General features: G+C 33.6%; 1 protein-coding gene across 3 annotated transcripts in view; it reads right to left on the bottom strand.

The window, feature by feature from the left end:
- The window catches only part of CADM2 (cell adhesion molecule 2), a 1,094,969-nt gene that overhangs the window by 200,192 nt on the left and 872,002 nt on the right, over positions 1 to 22,775 (bottom strand). The window lies entirely within an intron of this gene.

Raw genomic sequence — 22,775 nt, 5'->3', positions numbered from 1 at the left:
AATTTTCTGTTTCCATCTAATAGAATTCAATCTCTAAAAAGGCAGAATCTTTATTATGTTCACAAACATATCTTAAGTACCTAGAATAGCACCTAATCCACAGGAGGTACCCATAAATAATTTATACATGGAAAAATTAATAAAATGCCTACAGGTAGACAGTTTTTCTAGAAAAAAAATGTAAAGACTATCTTTGTAACTACAAAATAGAGATGGTTTCTTAATCAAAACACAAATGTACAAACCATAAAGAAGATCATTGATAAATTTGACTATGTTAAAATGTACATCTGCATTCAACCAAAGACATTAAAAATGACAAATGGTAGCTGCATGTCAATTATATCTCAATAAAACTAAAAGAAAACAAAATGGTAAATGGCAGGTTACCAGTTGGATAAGATATTGTCAAAATACATAATTGATAAAGGATCAGTATCCAGGACACATAAAAACAAATGCTCCAGAAAAAGAATCCTAAAAAAAATTAGGCAAATGATATGAGCAGACAAGAATAAAAAAATAGAATAACCAAGATTTGTGGAAAAACACTGGTAAACTCACTTGTAGTCATAAAAATGTAAATTAACTATTTGACACTTTTGGGATTGGTAACAATTTAAATGTTTAACATTATAAGTAAGCAATGGCAAAGGTATGGAATCATGGGATTCTTATACTTTCCTAGTAGGAATATAAATTGGCATAAATACTTGAAAGAACAATTGGTGAATACTTAGAAAAGATTAAAGTCATTCTTACTTTTAAACTCAGCCATTCTAAAATACAAGTAGGTGTGCTACAGAAATTCATCCCACAGCATAAGAACATTCCTTATAATACTGTTTATAAATGTAAAATTTCTACAGGCAAATAATTGGTACATACTTATGGTATTTTTCTATAAAGGAATAGTATATAGCAGTGAAAATAAACAAACATAAACATTCAATTAAGGCAGATAAATCTCAAAAATGCCAATAATTGACAAAGAAAAGTTTCATACAATGTAATTTTATGTTTGAAAGATGCAAAAATAATAAATAATAATATTCAAAAATTATCAATAATATGCATGTATCAACAACATAAAACACACAAGGAAATGATGAGCACCAAATTAAGGGCCTTGATTATTATTTTTTTTTTTTAAAGATTTTATTTATTTATTTGACAGAGAGAGAGATAGCAAGAGAGGGAACACAAGCAGGGGGAGTGGGAGAGGGAGAAGCAGGCTTCCCGCTGAGCAGGGAGCCCGATGCGGGGCTCGATCCCAGGACCCTGGGATCATGACCTGAGCCGAAGGCAGACGCCTAACGACTGAGCCACCCAGGCGCCCCGGGCCTTGATTATTTCTGACATGATTAGAGATGAAGACACAGGGGACTTTATTTTGTAATGTTTTATTTTCTTATATAAAATCTGAAACAAATATTGCAAAATGATGTAATTTTTATGATGCTGAATAAACACTGATGTTTGTTATATAATTCACTATACTTTTTGTATTTTTAAAATATTTACAAAATATAAAATCATTTATTGATATTCATCATCAAAAATGATTTATTCTTGATTTCTGACTTCTCTGAAATGCATTTCTTTTGTTCAACACGGAATGCATTCTTTCAATAAACTAAGGCCAATTTTCAACATAAAACAATTAAAAATTTCATTTCAGTTAAAATATACAATAAAAAACAGAGAAAGAGAAAACTGGTTCTCAGTGATTGAAAAACCAAATCAAGATCAAATGTGTTAATGATGTATTTTGCATTTCATCTTATAATTAATCTGTAAAGACTAATTTGATATTCAGTGACCCCATCTGCTCTATAGAAAGGTAAAATCTGGTATCGCTTAGATGTGAAAATTAACAGATTAACTGAAAATAATAATTACATAATGCAAAAAAAATTTAAAAAAATCAATGTGAGTTCCTATGAATATTCTAAATAAAATAAAAATTAGGGTAAATTTATATTATTTTCATTTTGGAAACTAATATTGTCACCATTGTGCATGATGTAGACTATGTTGTCATAAACTTGGATATAATCTAGAAATATATTTCAATTAATTGTGGCTTAAAAACTTTCCTTAAGATTTCAACTTCAGTGTTCTATGGAACATATACAATGTATAGGATGCCAACTGTTTGTTTAGAATTATCTAGTTAGATAGATGTTGTGCAGTACTTTTATTACATCATTATAAAACTGTATTTCCTTGATAAAAACTCAGAAATAAATAGCAGTGAAGTAATTACAAGGAAAATAAAATGTATCCTAATTGTGAGGACCATAATGGTTAGTTTCTTACTGCTAAATAAAATAGCAAAAGCAAAATTATTGAAATTTACATGGGTCATCATTAACTAAAGAAAATTTTGATGATGAAATATACAGGATCACGATCAGAGTTGTTTCTCTAAAGTGAAAATAGCTGTGACAAGTAATGAATAATTTGTATAATTAATTTTTTGCTCATGCTATTTATTAATGAAAATTATTGCTCATGTGGAGCATGAAATAGATTGAGTAGACAGATGGAAGGAGTTCCAAAGTGGGGAAAAGGATGAAGTTTGAATGCATATGTTTTTAATAATATACTAGGACATGTTATATTAAATTTTCTTTAAAGTTATACTTGACTTATTTATGATATCATCAGCTTTTATTCTTACTTATTAGAAGAAATATAAATTATAACAAATGGTAAATGGTCTATCCATCCCAATATATTTTAAGATGGATAAAGGCAGGGACCATGTTTGTTATTCATAATTATTTTTAAGCACCTGACAAATAAATATTTGTTAAGTTGAATTGCTCTGATATTACTATCACGATTGATAAATATCTAACAAGTAAAATCTAGGCTAATATGTTTAAGAATATGTAACTATTTCTCCAAAAATTTATACCATCAGTCTATACATATTCCCAGAACTCCAGAGGATATATACAAATGCCCATTCCACATTTCCACTGGAAGGTATCTCCAATTTACATGTCAAAACGAGATTCTTAATCTTCCTCCCTGAACTTCTGAGAAACTTCCCCATATCATCTTATATCAACTCCATTCTTGTTTCAGCCATAACCCATAAAATCATCCTTACCCCCTTTCTTTTCCTCACAACCTTCATGTTTTTGGCTCTATTTCCAATTATATATCAGGAAGTTAACCACTTCTCACCACCTCTACTTTTAACACCCTAGCTCAAGCCACAACATCTCTCACTTGAATTATTGAGATTACTATCTTTGAGGTTACCCTTTATGATGGTTAATTTTATGTGTCAACTTGACTGGACCTCAGGATGTCCAGATATCTGGTTAAACATTTCTGAATGTATTTGTGAGGGTATTTCCACAGGGGATTAGCATTTGAACTGGTAGAATTCACTTCAACTATTTGAGCTGAACATAAATATTTTCCTACTCTCAGTGCTCCTGGTTCTCAGGCAGACTGTGACGGGAATCTATATCATTGGTGTCCTGGGTCGCAGGCCTTTGAACTATATCACCAGCTTTCTTGGGTCTCACTTGCAGACAGCAGATCATAGGACTTCTCAGCCTGCATAATTGCTTAAGCCAATTTATTATAATAAATCTCATTTTATATATGTATCTGTGTGTATCTATCTATCTGTCTTTCTATCTATTCATTCATCTATCTATTATCTTCTATTGGTTCTATTTCTCTGAAGAATCCTGACTAATACACCCCCTATATTCTATTATCAACACAGCAACCAGAGTGATCCTACCAAAATCAGTTCATGTCATTTTTATGCTCAGACCCCTCCAATGGCTACCTAACCTACTCAAAGTAAAACCCCAAATATTTACAGTACTCCACCAGGCCCTACACAATCTGTTTTCCTCCTACCGTTATTTCTGTGATCATCTTTCATACTACTCTCCCCTTGCTCACTCTGTTCCAGTCACACTGGCCTTGCTGCTCTTCCTAGAACACAGCAGATATGTTCCCAGTTCAGGGCTTTACACTCACTGTTCTTCTATTCTGTGATGATTTCCCTCCTGATATCCTCAAAAAAAAATCTTCCCTCCCTTTCTTTAGGACATTCCTGACCATCTTATTGTCCCAAAACTATCTATTCCTCTTTCCTGTTTTATTTTTCTCCATAGAACATATACTATATAACATAATATAAATATTACTTATTTATTTTGTTGTCTGACACCTTCACTAATCTGTACCCTCCATGTGAGCCAAGATTTTTGTTATTTTGGTTCCCTTCTATACTTCCTGCATCCAGAACAGCACACGTTACACACTAAGTAATCAAGAAATACTTTTTAACAAATTAATGAGTTTGCTACTAAGTATGTAAATAGTGTCCAAGAAAACACATTGAAACTTTTAAAATTAAAGAGTTCAACCAAGTTTTTACACTTTATAATAAATATACAGATGTCAATAGATTCACAATAAAACAATTCAAACTAGCTCCAGATATAATAGATAAAAGATTCACTCAAATATTATTAACAGACATTTTCAAATGAGATATACAGATGGGCAACAGGCACATGAAAAGATGCTCAGCATCACTAATCATCAGGGAAATGCAAATGAGGTACCACCTTACATCTGTCAGAACGCCTAGAATCAAAGGACAAGCAATAACAAGTGTTGGCAAGCATGTGGAGATAAAGGAACCTTCATGCACTGTTGATGGGAATGTAAATTGGTGTGGCCACTATGGGAAAACAGTATAGAGGTTCCTCAAAAAAATTAAAAATAGAAATACCATATGATCCAGTAATTGCATGACTGGATATTTACCCAGAGAAAATAAAATCACAAAAATGAAAAGATATATGCACCGCTGTGCTTATTACAGCATTATTTACAATAGCCACGATATGGAAGCAACCCACTGTCCTTTAATAGATGAATTGAAAAGAAGATGTAGTATATAGATATACATTGGAATATTAGTCAGCCATAAAAGAGAATGAGATCTTGCCATTTGCAACAACATGGATGGACCTAGAGAGTATAATGCTAAGTGAAATAAGTCAGACAGAGAAAGACAAATACTATATAAATTCACTTATATGTGGCATCAAAAACAAAAAAAAATGAACAAATAAAGAGACAAACTCTTAGGTACAGAGAACAAACTGGTGGTTGGCAGAGGGAGGTAGGGAGAGGGATTGGTAAAACAGATATAGGAGATTAAGAGGTACAAACTCCCAGTTATAAAATAAACAAGTCATGGGAAAAATAAATAAATAAATAAATAATAAATTAATAAATAAATAAATAATGGAAATGAATAGTACAGCATAGGAAATACAGTCAATACCATTATTAACTATTATTAATGCTACTACTAACATTATTTGTTGACAGATGGTGACTACACTTATCATGATGAGCAATGAGTAACGTATAGAATTGTTGAATCATTATGTTCTACATCTAAACTAACATAACACCATATGTTAATTACACTTCAATAAAAATATAACACTTAGGAATAGCATATGCTTTCAAAGTTTAATACACAAGTAGATTAAATGGAAATGGAAAAATAATTGAGTGGAAAATTCATTTATGGAAAGGAAAGAGTGAGTAACATAACTATGGCAATATTTTCCTAATTCATTTATAAATTTAACAAAATTTCAGCCAAAATCCCACTGATTTATTTTTCAAAAATTTACACAAATAACAATATCATGAAAACTGACGTAAAACCTACAAAGAAAATATTTGAGGTGCTGTAAGGGCATTTAGTACAGGGAACTGCTTTAGCAAGTGACTCTGGGAAAAACACTCTTGAGAAAGTGAAACTAAAACTTAGATCAGGAGAAAGATCAAGAGTCAGCAAGGTGAAAGTGTTTGTGGGTGGAGGGTGATTCCTAGTGAGAGGAATTTGCAAAAACATTTAATGACATAAGAAAATGTTACTTAGTAAAGCACAATATAACCTGTATAAATTCCCAGTGATGTGTACAGGTAAAAAGAAAAACACTAAAATATCAACAAAGGTTGTATTGGAGTGATGGGATTGTGAGTAACACTTACTCTTTTTTCATTATTCTATACATTTCAAATATAATACAATGAGCATGTCCTCTTTTTACATTAAAATATTGCAAAGTGGAAAGTTTTGGGCCACGTCATTCAAAAACATTCTTCTTGTTCATAGGTATTAGATAAAAACTATCACTAACACTGAGTTAAGCTCATTCTTTTGGTGTATCAGGAGCATCCATGTTTATTAACCTATCAAATAGCCCATTTAGTTGTTCCCTTTTTCTATATGTTACAGGAGTAATAATCCACTCTACGTCAGGCTGCAGCACATGATTAATGTGTCAGCATGAAGGTGCTTTACTAGCCTTTGGCATTCTATTGCTAAAGGTGAACTCAGCAAATTCCAGCAAGACACATTTGTCAATCCTATAAAAATACCATATAAACTGTTGACTTGCCAGTTGCATATAGCAGCAAGTAAAGCGTAACTGTATTCAATACGCGTACTCCAGGTAATAACAGAGTAGTTTATTATCATTGCAGGTGCAGAAATCTGCCAACTTTTCAGCCATCTGGGCTTCCTCAGGGCAGCATACAAGTAAAATATGTGAATGAAATATGTGAGTTGAATACAGTATTATTATTATTTTTTTCTTATGGGCTCTCACGAAACTGCTTTATATATTTTGGAAAAGCAATTCTGTAATGTTAGTTTACTTTAAAAAGCCATCAACTTTTACTAATTTAAGCCCATTAGCATTCTCACTAAAGTGCTTATGTCTGAATGATAATGGATCTTCAGATGACATTTTATGACAAAAAAAAAATTGTGGTAAATGTAATATAATTGAATACACAAAAGTTATAATTTCTGCGGGTTTAATGAATAATCTCTCTTTTAACATATTTCATCAACTGCAATATGACATCGAAGTTCTATTCATTAGCAGTTAAACATATGTTATCACAACTTATCAGAAGATTTCACTTTTAGAAAAACACACTAGACCTCTCATAGTAAGTCAGAAATACTGTGAGCCTCAGTACTCAGACAATAATTTTTCAACTGAAATATGTTTATCTCCCATCAAGAGGTTCTCAGATTTTTCTCCACTGCTAACACAAAGCTCAGTGAAATGATTAGAACTGAAAATTAATGGTAGCATCAGTAAAGAAGCTTACTATTCATTCTACTTCATAACTTATTACCCTTCATTACCTCCTGCCTCCAGAAGACTAGCTGGCACACAATAAGTAATCGAGGAGTATTTTTGAATGAATGAATGAATTTGCTATGAAGTATGTAAATAGTGTTCAAGAGTATATATTAAAACTCTTGAAATCATACAGAGTTCAACAAAGTTCTTGTAACTTATGATTAAATATGCAGATGTCAACAGATTCATAATATAGCAATCCAAATGAGCTCAAGATATAATAGATAAAAGACTGACTCAAATATTAATAAAATAACACTTAGGAATAGGATGTTTTCAAACTTCAATATATGAGTGGATTAAATGGAAATGCAAAGAGAAATACATGGAAAATCAGGTTATGGAATGAAAATAATGAATATTATAAATGACAATCTTTCCTAATTTATTTATTTATAAGTTTAATAAAATTCTTGAAAGGAAGAAACTAAAATTAGGGGCACCTGGGTGGCTCAGTTGTTAAGCGTCTGCCTTTGGCTCAGGTTACGATCCCAGGGTCCTGGGATCAAGCCCTGCATCGGGCTCCCTGTTCCACAGGAAACCTGTTTCTCCCTTTACCTCTCTCTCCCCCTGCTTGTGTTCCCTCTCTCGCTCTCTCTCTCTCTCTGTCAAATAAATAAAATCTTTTAAAAAAAATTAAAAAAATAAGAAACTAAAATTAGACTTGTGTTTTCTTTTGGCTGACAGTATATCAGTAAACAAAGGTATTTATTCTCCCTTAATCTGCATTGCTGATGATGGTAAAAGTTAAATGTAATTAATTAAAAAAATATTCTGATAGTAAAGAAAATAATGCCAGGGGCTTCTCCTAAAGATAGTGTCAAATTCTCTTATGCTCTAAGGTTGTGGGAATATTGTTATAAAAATAGATTGTATTTTCTCAGCACCAGTTTGTTCTTTTTGTCCTTTTAAATGAACCAGGCACACCTACACAATTGAGCCTAGGATTTGTAAAAGAAAAATAACAGCAAGAGAGTTGATGGTGGGCACTGAGCACTCTGTGGCAAATGCGCTCCAAAACTTCCCTGCCTAATCCCAGATTCCATGGGGTTTTCTACCGTACTTTGACTAGGATCAAGCTTCTTGGCTTGTTTATTTTATTCTATCTCCGACCTCAACATCCTTCAGAAAATAGCATACATGGTCTATCCCAGGGCACTGCCTTGTCCATCTGATCCCAACACAAAAAGGGGGAAAGAGCTTTACTTAATTTCCCACGCACTGACTCTTCATTGATCCTAAGTGTGATTTATAGGCAAGCTATTATTTCTTACTCTATTAATGAAAACTAACACAATGAGATAATTCTTCATTTTGTATTACAGAGTTCCAAGAGTTAAGTGACAAAATTAAGCTTTTTTCAATTATTCAATATTAAAACCTAAGTCAACTGCTCAAGTTTTGCATTTTGCCATTTCCAAACAATTCGTGATTAAGCATAATTTGTCTATGTCTATAATCTTTATGTTTCTGATTGTAATTTAATAATATGGACTATGAAAGAAAAGAAAAGTTTAAATATTCTATGGGGTTCCTGAAGAAACAATGAATAGCATTTTGTTTGAGGTAATCTATTACTGCAGGGAAAGTGTTCCATCATCTTAGGTTAAATAAGTCATATTTACTGCAGGTTTAGAAAAACTGGCCAAAAGCCAACAAACCCCTTATGAAAGAGTACAGAGTACTTAACTAAATGTGTGCTATTTTTCTTTATAATAATTATAGACTATGTGGTTGATCATCAGTATATTTGGAGATAAAATGCATTAACATATATTTCTAAAGGGAATAAACCTAAAATATTGATGTAGGAGTAGGCTAAAAAGTTATATTAAAAAAGGAAGATACTATTTTTATAATGTCCACCTAAGTGGAAATACCCAAGCTTTATATTTTCTCACTACCAGGGGCCACTAGTTTATAGCAAAAAGAAATAATTTCCATTACTTTAAGTAAAATGTTTCAATTCCAAGAATTAGAAAAGAGGAGTAGGAAATTAAAGGATAAGTATGATCTAATGCAATGTGTTGCATTGATCTCTCTCTTAATCAGCCTGTAAGTGTGTATGATTGCTCAAGATTAAAACGCTTCTTAAAAGTGGGAAAAAAAAAGAAAATTAAAAAAAAAAAATCCTTGAAGTCTTTACTGAAAGAAAAAAATGACAAATTTTGCCAAGTCCCATTTGAATAAATCCCTCATTCTGTCAAAAGGGAGGGCTGGAAATCTATGTATCACTGATCAGGATGTTCTGGAATTTAATATGAAATTTTATTTTATTTTATTTTATTTTTTTTTTTTGAAATTTTAAATTAACAAGGGAAGAGCAACATAATTTGCATGTAATGGCATGTACACAGTTTATTTGTCAGACTCATCTGAAGGGCAGTGCAAGTGTCTCCAAGACTTAGGCTAGGGAGGAACTTTGGGCTGAGGAAAGAGACCCAAGGGCTAGCTTGAGACCACATAGGTGGTGATTTCTCTGTGTTCTAGGGAGGGGATTCTCTACAGATTGCAGCCCCTTTATTTCTTGAGCAGCCCTTTTATTTCTGCAAGTGGGAAGGTAATTAATGGGACAGAAGGGTGTAGTTCTGGCCAGAGGAGGAGACGCTATGGTAGAAGGAGGGGAGAGTAGACGAAATCAGGAGAAAAACCCTTGTAGTAACATGAAAGGGAAGGGATCTTTATGAAATCTGATAAAAAGTTCCCCATGGGTGTAAGATGTAAGCTTCTTCTTACTATAAAATATGTGGTAAATTCTATATAGTATGGTCATAAAATAGAATTCTCTGGACCAATGTGGAAAGGTACAAAGATGTATCCATATTGTTAAGGGCCCAAAAAACAAGGAGTATAGGTGGATATTGGAGTTAGAGACATGATATACAGATAGGTTATTTTATAAGCACTTTCAGAGTGATTGTGGAATATGGCATCTGGAAGGAAATTCTAATTATCTACTTATAGAATAACTAGGGTAAATAAACAGGTGACGATTTTTCTGCAGAGCTCTTTTTTAAAAAATTTATCTGTAACATACCGTCACGTCCTGCTATATGCTAGAAATTGGGTAGTTTGGAAGTCAGCTGGTCAAGTACACTTCTGTCTCCTTTACAAGCCTGTAAGGGCTTCAATCATCACTGGCTCATCATAGCATCACCACTGAGCTTAGAATGAGATCTTCTACATGCATGCATTTGAACATTTGGTAATATAAGGGAGGAAGCTACCTCATGGAGAAGTTAGTCCTTGACCCAGAAAAATCAATTCCGTTGTTTTAACTGGAATTTCGAGCATTATATTATTTGGATTACCAATAGCATTTACCTATTATTTTACTGTTTCCTTCTTTTAAAATTTTCTATTGAGAAGATCTAGGGCGCCTGGGTGGCTCAGTCAGTTAAGTGGCTGCCTTCGGCTCAGGTCATGGTCCCAGGGTCCTGGGATCAAGTTCCGCATCGGGCTCCTCGCTCAGCAGGTAGCCTGCTTCTCCCCTGCCTGCCGTTCCCCCTGCTTGTGCTTGCTCTCTGTCTCTCTCTTGCTCTCTCTGTGTCAAATAAATAAAAAATCTTTAAAAAAAAAAGAAAAGATCTAAATATTAGATTAACTACCACATATTTTCATGTTTTCTCTTAAATAATTGTATAAATATTATTTTTTTCAATCTCACTAGTTTCTAATTTTTGTTGCACTGAAGAATTATTTCATATTTCTCTAAGTAACTCACTCTTTTTTCCTTTCTTTCTCTTTGGGTGTATTACATGTTTAGAAGAGGGATAAAAGGAAAGTAACCATGCATGCCAAGGCCATTTTAATCAAATCATTCTAGCAATTCATAAACCACAAGGGTTAGAGAATTACCTAGCTTATGTTTTATAATTTAATAATCCTAAAACTTAGATGTAATGTTCGCTAATTGTCTTTAATTTTGGATTTTGTATTAAATTAATAAAAATGGAAACGATTTAAGACAAATAAGTGTCCATTACTATTATTTCTTATTTTTTCTGTCTTTCTTTCTCCATTTTTTGTTTGTTTTTGGTCCCCTCGGCCTCCAATGCTTCTTTTAATAACTATACAATTGATTATGTGGAAAATGTAAATTCCTTCCTGCCTAAGATGCTTAATTGCTCTTTTTTAGCTGCCCAGTCATCTAGAACTTCCACTTATGGTTTTAATTACTGCTAATGTTCTAATGACAATGCTGGCAGAGAAAGAACATATTTTTAGAAATAGTGTTTAAAATTAAAATCAAAGGCCCAGCTATGATTTTAAGAGGTCTTACCTATACCAAGGAATTCTGCTAAATTTTTAGGTTGAAAAGGAATAGTTATTAGCAGTAGGCATCATTAATTCATTCAACAGAAAATATTAATTGACTTCTGTGTGCCATGTGTTGGGGCTACTAAGAGAGAGCTTTTCCTGTGGTCAATCATCTGTAAACAAATAAGTATAACATAAAGTGTTTAGTTCTATCTAAATCATGTGCAAATTATAATGGTAATTAAATTATTTCAGCTGAAACAAAATGTCACAAGATATCATTTTAGACATAAAAGTTATGACAAGCCTCTTCACTTTGTCTTTATGCCTCAACATTGCCAGTTTCTAGATTTGTATTATCTTCACTTTTCTGTGTCTTTGTCCTATTCCTGTATATTAATACATTTTTTTCTCTGTCTCATATTCCCTAAAATGTGAAAAAAATAAGGTAAATGAGATGACTTTTTTGCAGACAAATTCTGGAATTTTTCAACTGAACCAGTGTATTCACTTGATTGTCCATGAATCAATGAGTATTTATTTAATGTCTATTAGTGTGTTACACATGGTAATGGATTTAAAAGAAGATCAAGACAAGACGTTTGTCTGCAATCAGCTATTAGTCTTTTGGAGAGAAAAAAGACAAATATACATGTCTCATTGAAATCTTTAATCCACTTATCTATTCATTTATTCATGCATGCAACAAACATTATTGAGTGTCTATTACATACTTGGAGCTGTTATAAGCACATTATGTTATTTCCAAGAAAACAGGGGCCAACCAACATATAGACAGTCTATCTGATAAGCAAAAAAAATGCACTCTGGACAGAGGAAAAGGAAATCTAACTCATTATAGGAGATCAGAAAGATTACACCGGGAAGAAATGACCAGCTATTTTGAAGGCTATTGCAGTAATGCAGATAAACTTCTGATCCCTAGACCTGTGTATATTTTCATGTAGGTATATTACAAGAATCTCAAACTGAACACCTAAAATAAACCACTTACTTATTCAACCTCTCCTTCTGCCCTGACACACATCGGTTCTCCTTCATTCTTCATTATCTCACTAACTAGCACCCCATCCACCTAAGTTGTTCAATGTAGAAATCCCTGATTTCTGTTTTTCATCTCTTACACTCATCAAATTTTATAGATTTTATAAGTTCTATTTCCAAATTCTTTTATTCTCTCTGGTTCTCATTAGCCCCTCTGTTACTCTTCTGTGCCCTTTAGCTAACTTACCTTTCTGGTCTCAGTTAAATGTAATTTCTTGAGAGAGCTTTGTACTTACCAAATTCTTCCTTACTCTAGATTAGTTCTCATGTTATTTTTCTTTATTGCTCCTGTCCTTTCTTTAAGATGTCACTTCTCACAATTTATAATTGTATTTTATTTGGGAGGGTTTCTGGTGAGCCTTTATTGTTTGTCTCTGGTCAATGGACTGTAAATATCTTGAAAGGTGAGAACACAACTGTTTTGTCCACAACTACATAATCAGTTCCAAAAACTTGACTTGGTATATAAAAGCACTCAATAAATATATTTTCAATGAACAAATGGCCATCAGTGTTTAAAATTAGGCATAAAGCGAAAAAAAAATGCAAAATGTTCACTCCCATAGCAACTCAGAGAAAGCATGCCAATGTTTTTCACAGTAGTCATGACTTTGGGAAGAGAGCCTATGCCCTGTGCATTAGAAAAGGAATGAATGAGATTTGAGAGACAAACTGGGGGAGAGGTATTCAAATAGTGGGCAGCAAAAAGAATTAAAAGCAGCTGAAGCATGTGTATGCTATTAAAGCCTGGTAGGGCAAAGGAGATTATTTGAGTAATGGTGGGAAATAGACCTTGAATGATTCAAAAAAAATCTCAAAAAGTAGAATGAAGCACTTACCACAGGCAATAGGGAGACTTTGGAGATCTTAAAGAAAGTTGAAATAATCTTAAAAAATGTTTTAGGAAGATTAACCTAATCCTGATAAAGAAATAAATAAAAGAACATACCCAGAAGTACCGAGACCAGCTTTGAAGTGACAGTAGGAATAATCTGCAGTAATAAGATGACATTGGAAATGAACAAATACTTTAGCTAAAGGAAATAATATACTTTACTAGGAGCAACTGAATAACATAAAAACTCTAACTCAGAATCATTTGTTTCATTCTTACTTTTTTTAACTGGCTACACACCTTACATGAGAAATAGTTCATGCTAGGGGTACCTGGGTGGCTCAGTCGGTTAAGCGTCTACCTTTGGCTCAGGTAATGATCCCAGGGTTCTGGGGTTGAGCCCCACATTAGGCTCCCTGCTCAACCAGGACTCTGCTTCTCCTTCTGCCTGCCTCTCTCCCTGCTCTCTCTCTCTGTCAAATAAATAAATAAAATCTTAAAAAAAAAAAAAGGAAATAGTTCATGCTAATTGTAATCTCATTGTAAGTAAACATGGATTTATACAAACCAGGTGGTTAGTGTTGGAGTTCCATAGTCAGAGGGGCACCCGGACAGTTTTTAATATTGTTTCTGTCGAATCTGAGTATCTTCGTATATATTGTTAATATATACCTAGTTTCTGATCTAACTTAAAATGTTCATTTTTCTGTATGTCAAAAACTTTGATTGCAGAATGCTGATTTCAGGAAATTTATATTAAGCTATGATTACACTGGGAATTAAATTTATGAAAAATAATAAAGTAGCTAGAATAATAGAATTGGAGTATTTTTGTTTTCTTGTTTTATTTTTTATTTTTTAAAGATTTTATTTATTTATTTGACAGAGAGAGACACAGCGAGAGAGGGAACACAAGCAGGGGGAGTGGGAGAGGGAGAAGCAGGCTTCCCGCCGAGCAGGGAGCCCGATGCGGGGCTCGATCCCAGGACCCTGGGATCATGACCTGAGCCGAAGGCAGTCACTCAACCAACTGAGCCACCCAGGTGCCCCTGTTTTCTTGTTTTACAAAGTAATACAAAATTTGGTCCTGAAAACTATTCTGGTTCTTAAGAGAAGTTATGAACTATTTTACAACTTGTGGACATGGTAGGTGACCGAACTTTCACCCTTGTTTGTAAAATGATCTCACATGAAAAGACAAATAGTAGAACAACTGTGAGCAATTTAAGAAAGATCACGCCAACAGAGAAGTCACAGCTGGAAAGAATCTTCACCTTCCTACGCTTATTTCAATTAATCATGAGAAACAATTGCAAAATGTCACAACTGTCCTCCAACTCTAAATTTAAAGATGAAATAGACAGCTCATTATAAATGTTTTTGCACAAAATAAACCAAACCACAATTTTATTTTAAAAAGACACAATCAAAATGTTTTAGTATATTCTATAAAATATTGGGCATAAAATGATTAAAAAGTTTACAGGGGAGGAGAGATTTTGAGGGTTACACTGGAAGTGCCATTATATCCAATTCTTTTGTGTGTGTGTGTGTGTGTGTGTGTGTGTGTGTGTGTGTGTGCAAGCAAGAACTACTTTCAACTGGATCAAATAAGAAGGCCATTCTCCCCAAAATGTTTCCCTTTGCTTCAATATGCTGGAGGTTTTGGCATCCGGTGAAAGATCACCATGGCTCAGATTAGCAAGACAGTGATCACACTCCATTCCCAATGTTACACAGCAGGCAACCAACCCTGGGCAAAGCGTATTGGAAGGAATCTTTGCTTTACCAAGTTTTCTCAAAACACTAAGATAAAACTTGTATTTAAAATGAACATTCAGCATTTGAAGATGAAATAAGTAAGCACTTTATGCAATTCAAAATAATTCAGAGATACAACAAATACAACAAGGCGTAGGGCGAAGCATCTTGCGATCGACACACCATGTGACAGGAAAGTGGCATTCAAATAGACCAGAATAAAGAGCAGTCTCTCGTAGCACACTATTTAAGAGTTGGCCTTGGTTTCCGTGCAAATTATCACTCATTCTACCATGTCTGACCAGCACAGTGATTAGAATCCCCTCAACATTCCAGAGGTTGAGCCTCTGGACCCATAGCTCCCAGCCACAAGCAGCCTTGTCTATTTACCTCAGTTTGCCATATAAATATTGTCATTTTCTATCTGTGCCAAGACATGAAAACATTTGGAAAGCACTGAGTTAATGAACAGTAAAATATACAAAGTTTTCATTCCTTATTACAGAGTCAGTCATCCTTAACATTCTTGATGGTGTCCTGAATTTAAAACACCTTCAATTATGTTTGTATGGATTACTGTGTCTCAAGCTAAAACATTTTCCTGTTAAACCCTCCTCTCAGTAATACTTTCTGTGCAAGAGTGTCTGAGAGACAAGTCTCTGAGAAGTCCTGTACCTCACAATTCACTTTGCTCTCTTGAGTTTTAGTATGTGCTAAATGTGGACACATCTTATCTCAGGGCATGTCTGTTAAAATCAAGCCAAGAAATGTTCCACAAAAACAAAACAAAACAAACACACCAACAAATGATTTCCCTAGTTTGGAAATCCTGGTGCTAAATAAATACCTGAACTGGAGTGGATCGTATTGACTGATATTCAAAACATGGTGCTCCTGGTGAGCTAACCAGACAAGAAGTATAGAAAGCTGTTTTAGCAGGGTTTATTTCTGAGGATGCTATATATTCCATTCAAGCTATTGAACAAGGTATGATGGCTGCCAAATTCTGACGCTGAAAGTACTTTTTGGGAAAAGGTTATTTTAAAATTCAAGATACGTTTTACAAGGCAAGAATGTTGATTTAATTGAAAGGCATCCATTTGGGGTTCAAATTCTTCAGAAAATGGATTAAAAACAAATTCAGTAATTGGTGGTAGACATACACTTTCAAAGTTAACAGTAGTTGTTCAAATGGAGAGCAACATACAACCATTGTTGTAAAAAAATACAGTAACAGGAAAGCACACCATCTTACTGAATTTTCATAATACAACTGAGACTGACCCTAATCAATGAACTGTCTAATAGCATTTCCCTGTATATAAAGAGCATTGGTTCATTTTTAGTAATATAATTGTGTCGCAGATGCCTGGGTTCCTGCTGAAATGCAAGTTCCTTCTACATTCTGTGGAATTCTCTCTTGGAGGCAGAGACAACATTAATCAGTTCTCTTTCATCTCTTTGGGCTATATGAATAATTTTCACCAAATGGAATCTGACAAGCTTAAACTGCCTGGATTCATATTTTGACTCTGCCAATTATCAACTGTGTGAATTTAGGAAAGTTACTTAAAAGTTCTGAGGTTCAGTTTCTTCACCTGTAACATATAGGCCAATAAAGAACCCCACTTCTAGATTGGTGATCAGGATTAAATGGAGTGGATTAGTGAATAAAGTTGTTCATTAAATAAAATTCAAAAAAGTATTTATAGTTTCTTCCAGTTTTTCTATTTTGTGAATTTTCTAAATTTAGTTTCAATCTAGGGGAAAATTACTTAACATTATTTAGAAATTATAGTGAAATAAGAGTTAGCATATTTTTCATTATGGCCATGAAAGTTAAGAACTGAAGGCAAAGTCAACATATACTAATAAAGATGTCTGTAATTTAATGATTGCCAGCAGATATAATATTATAAATTATAATAACTATTATAAATATGTTTTATTTCATTAATACATTCATCTTAAATTGTACTAGATAATTCAAAAAAACTCACTGAGAAATCAGATTTAGGCTTTTAATTTTTTTCATTTTTTAATGTATTAATTATTGTCTTCTAAAGTATTATATTGCTGAAATTCAAATATTGTATAAAATTAAGAAAAACATGAAATACATCTACCCAAAGATGTATTTCTTAAATATGGTAATAGAGGAAATTAGTGAAATCTTTGCAAAGATTTTGTAAAGTCATTCCCTACCTTTCTGACCTATAAAACCTATAAAACTGATGAGAGTTAATGTATCAAATTCTGAGATGAAAATTATTGATAATTCCATTGATGCCTATACTGAAGATCCATTTTTTTATTTGTTTTTTGTAGTGGAAGAATGATCTGAGATAAACTGTTTTTCTAATTGATCTACTCAGCTTTTACTAACTACTGAAACTACTTCAGATACTACTTTGGGTTAGGGATTAGCTAATATGTAATGAGAAAAATTCTTCATAGTAGAAACAATCACCATTTAAAATCGATCCCAGCATGTTTAAGTTAGTATGCCAAAGTGAAGTTATTAGCAAGCAGGCAATACTGTGAATGTCAACATCATTACCCTTTTTTCCCTTGAAGACCACGGTGCTGGTGTGGAATAAACTATGACTTGTAAATAATATTCTGATTCATAGGTCTCTGGCAACAAAATTGAGTAATCATACTAACCAAGTAGATCTCATCCTCACAAGGCTCTATTATTTGTTTTCATACTCAGTTAATGTGATAATGGTTAAAAGGAAAAGTAGGCACATAATCTTGAGTTTGTATTTTCATTTTTGCTTAATTACAAATACTTACATACCCATAAAATGCAGTATTTTTGGCAAAGTATTTCCTGAACACCCTGTCTCTTAAACTTCCAATCCATAAATTTCAGACATCTTCAATTTTGTGGGTACCAAAAAGGAGTATCAGAAATTGAAACAAAAAACCTACTTGTTTCCAAGTGTTACTCTAAGGGTCTGTTGTTCAGTTATTCTAGAGTGTACTGGGTGTTTCTTATATATTGGTTGAATGATTAAGTAAATGAATGAATGTTGACTTCCCTTTTTTTTTTTTTTTGAATGTTGACTTTCCTAAATTAAGCATATAGAAATTGAAGTGCAAGACCCAGAAACATTCCAAACTCATACTTTTTCACTAAAAATACCATAATATCTCTGTTAGTAAAAACTCTCTATTCTTACAACCCTTTGTGTTCTGAAGTTTGACACCTAATATACAATAAAATAGGAGTAATTACAATTATTCCTCTCAAGAACTCTATGAGGGAGATATTAATATTATGACCCACTTGGAGGGATGAGAAAATTAAAGCTTAGAGAGCTTCACTCTCTAAAAAGGTCATGTAGCTATGAAGAGGTGGTGCTGTGGCTGGACCCTGAGGGTCTGACTGCAGAACTGAGCCCTCAAACACCCTGTCCTTCCTCAGCAGGTGGAAGTGTGTGTGTGGGGCGGTACTTTTAATACCTAAACTAAGAACATCAGGTTTGTCTTTTTTTTTTTTTTTAAAGATTTTATTTATTTATTTGAGAGAGAGAGAATGAGAGAGAACACATGAGAGGGGGGAGGGTCAGAGGGAGAAGCAGACTCCCTGCCGAGCAGGGAGCCCGATGTGGGACTCGATCCAGGGACTCCAGGATCATGACCTGAGCCGAAGGCAGTCGCTTAACCAACTGAGCCACCCAGGCGCCCCGCAGGTTTGTCTTTTTATTAACTACCCTCAAAACACACACACACACACACACACACACGCACACACACACCCCTGAACCATTTTCTGAAAATATTTATAGCAGAAACTCTTGATCAAGCCTAATTTTTGGAAAGATAAAACACATTTGCATTAGAGTTGCTCCTGGAGTTTTAGCTTCTGTTGTTTACCAGGAGCATTAGGTGATCTTCAAACGCACTGCTGGGCTGGGAGAAAAGCCAGCTTAAATGTGTATTCATGATAATTCTGCATATAGTTAGTTAACACTTTTTCCTCTTAATTCTATGAGGGTATTTTCCTCATATTTATTAAACTGATGAGAGAAAATCAAACTCGATATTTGTTACCTTTGAATACCAAGGCAATGAAATGTTTAGAAAACTTCAAATAAATATTTGTTTTTAAAAATTGTATCTTATTTTAAATAATAAAAAATTGCAGGATTAATTTTTAAAGATAATTAACATTTTGCTTCCTGATAAGAATGTAAAGAATTACCATATAACCTATTATAAAATTTCACTGAGGAATAAAAGGAGAAAGAGAGACCACATCCTAAGCGATAAAAATAACTCTGTTGTTAGAAGGCGATGGTTCTATTAGTTTCTGTGTATTTAATGTTAGCTAAAAAAATAAATTATCTAAGTAAAATATAAGATTTTTTAGTTTTATAAGGGTGATCTAAATATAATCTAACAACGTATTTTGGTATTATTCCATTTTTTTCCAAAACCCTTTTTTTTTTTTTTTTTTTTTTTTTGAGAGCAAAAGAGCATGCGACAGGGTAAGGGGCAGAAAGAGAGAGGGAGAGAGAGAATCCCAAGCAGGCTTCATGCCCAGTACAGAGCCCAAGACTCTAGATCATGACCTGAGCCGAAATCAAGAGTCCAACACTTAACCTACTGAACCCTAGGTGTACCGAAAATGCATTTTTTAAAAGATGCTTCTAGTGTATCTAAAGGCCATGACAGCTTCTGAAACCATAATGATACTAAATATTTCTTCATAGTCATTTGGTTTCCTGTTCTTATTTCCTCTGCAAATGTATGTTGTACTACTAGCATATAATTGCAATTCTCCACTTATGTTTTGTTCTTACAGATAACACCTATAACTGGTTGCTATATGAATGCATGGCCGTAATTAAGTTTTTTTAAGTATTTTTTTAATATTTTAATCTGCCATTTAAGGTATTGGGATTAATGCTAAATAAATTTTGTTTACAGTATCTATTCTAATAATTTATGAATCTTATATCTAAGGAGTTAATCTACAATCATTTATGAGCCATAATCCTGCCTCCCACAAGAAGTTAACAGTAAGGGCAAAATCATAATAACTGAAAGAGAGACATAAGGATGAGTTCAATAAACAGAAGAGAGGTTGAATTAAAACATATGTGAACTCCTGTCTTAATCCTCAGTTCCTCAGTGGGGTCTGCAGAGAAGGAGGGGTGAAGAGATGTGGTTTACCTGATTCCAAATCTTGCCAAGAAGACATGTGATGGTGTCTAGTCTGTAGGAGAGCTTTGTGAAAGAAATTTAGAGTTGAGATGAATTTAAGTGATCATAAACAGGGAATTATTTGGCCCAAGAAGATAGATCTCATTGATTCAAGTCTAGTTTTTGCCACAAAGTTTTGACAAAAAAACACAGCAGGTGTCCTGGTCTGAAAGGGCAACATTTCCTGAAGGAGGGTTGGGGAAGGCAGGCAAATATAGCTTGCATTCAAGCAGAACATTTTATTTTCTCTATCACTTCAGCTGTTGTTCCTCATCTCCAGAGGCTGCCAGCCATGATCATTTGAGAAGTCACAATGGATCTATTCTATTCAATCCTCTTGTGGGGCTAGGTCATTACACCAGCAGTGTGGGACTTCCCAGAACAGATTTTCCTTCTAGTGCTAATTTGTTTTTCTCTGGAGCAATACGCAGAGGCACTAATCATGATGGTTCATCGTGAATGTTTTCTTGGTAGACTTTTTTTAACCTCTGTAGCAGCTGCAGGAGTGGAAAATATATGCATTAAAGCAATTAAATGAAAAAAAAAAAACATGTAAAAGGCATAACATACCAGGAATGTGTGTATGATAGAAGGGTTTATTATAGAAAATAAACATACATTATAATTAGTTACAAGACAGAAACTGTGATTTTACAAACCACATGCCCTGAAAATTTTCCAACACCATTATAAGGGTTTCTTAATAAAGACCTATCAATGAAATTAGAGAAACTAGTTATTTTAAGGTCTATCAAAAGAAGAGGTGACAGATTCTATGATTCTCTGCCTAAATATGAAACAAAGAAAAATTTATATGTATATATTTCTATTGCTATGTAGTATCCTTATTGCTATATAGTTGTTAATAAAGTCTGTTAACCTAAAAAAGTATCATGCTATTCTGAACCTTAACAATGTAACATGTACTAGAGACATCAGATGTATCTCCCTCTCCCCAACCAACTACCATCCATATGGATTGATTGAGTCAGATGAGAACCCAAGGTGAAAGCAACCACCTTGCAGATTTTAGCTTAAAACCAATATTTCAGGACTATCTAAAGATAGTACGGACTGCCTTTGAAAGTAGGAAGTTTTCTCTAACAGAAACAGGCAAAGGTTGAATGAGCATTTGGAAGAATGATATGGAAATGAAGGAAACATCAGAAAGAACAGCAAGTCTAGATAAACTTTAAGCTCCTTCAAATGCCAGGGTCCATATTTTCTACGTAAGTACTAAACTCATATAGTACTAGACTCATAGCCCCTTCTCTTTAATCCTTTTCTGTTACACGACTCCCTCCCCTACCCCATATATAATTCCAGCCTGGCACTGGAGAATGAATTTAAATATGTGCTAAGTGGATACCATTACCTGTAATACTCAATTTTTAGTTTTGCAATTGCTGATTTTCTCTCTGAAGTGTTTCATGTTATGAAGTGAGTATAACATAGTATTCACTTTAATCAATTCTATAATTGAGCATTTACTTTTCTTTCATTGAACCCTATTAATTATGTAGTTTTGATTATATTATTACAATTATTATAATATTTATTGTAATATAGAATATTGCAGACCAACTTAGAATGATTGATATTTGAATGGTTGTCACCCAATAATTATATGCACTGTGTGCACAGTTGCTTTGCTCTTATTTACTATTTTTTTTTTTTATAAGAAGTAATCAGAAGTTTTCAATCCCCATAGATGACCCAGCTCATGGTTCAAGTCATACAAATATATATAATGTGTTATTATAGTTTTATACATACCATTTAAAAAGCAATAAATATGTGCACTGTGTTAAAACTACAATTGATTATTATAATTACAAAAGTAGTTTGGGTGCCATTTTATCCTAAGGGATATTGTAAGTAACATTTTGGTTTACTAATACAAAATGCACAATAAATTTCTGAATAGAGTGATAAAGTAGGCAGTTAGTTAGACCTGAGCATGTAACAAGTGTTTCAGTACCGATGAAAGGGTGGAAACCAAGTTCTAAACCGCCCGACAGACCCCAGGGCATACGCATGCATTCTCCCCTACGACCACCGCCCTACAATAACCTGTAGCTTCCTTGTGATACATTTAGGTTATGGTTTTAACCTTAAAACCATAGAAAAAAACATCAAAATCTTATTTTCTTACATTACTCATTCAGGAAAAACATTGAATTTAGTCACTATCTCTTACATTAAGTAAATGGCTATGTACTCTTTACAGATCATTCTAAATTTCTTATTAAGAACTTATTATTGTTGATAAATTACTCTAGTCTACTGTCAGTGACTCTCAATCTCTGCTATACCTCAGGATCACCTAGGGGAGATTTAAAACATACAGAGGTACAAGGCTTACCCCCTGAGAGTCTGATTCAATTGTTTTGGAGCCT

The sequence above is a fragment of the Halichoerus grypus genome, chromosome 1 (assembly GCF_964656455.1).
Source record: "Halichoerus grypus chromosome 1, mHalGry1.hap1.1, whole genome shotgun sequence".
Classification (NCBI taxonomy): Eukaryota; Metazoa; Chordata; class Mammalia; order Carnivora; family Phocidae; genus Halichoerus; species Halichoerus grypus.
This window is presented reverse-complemented; position numbering and strand designations above follow the sequence as displayed.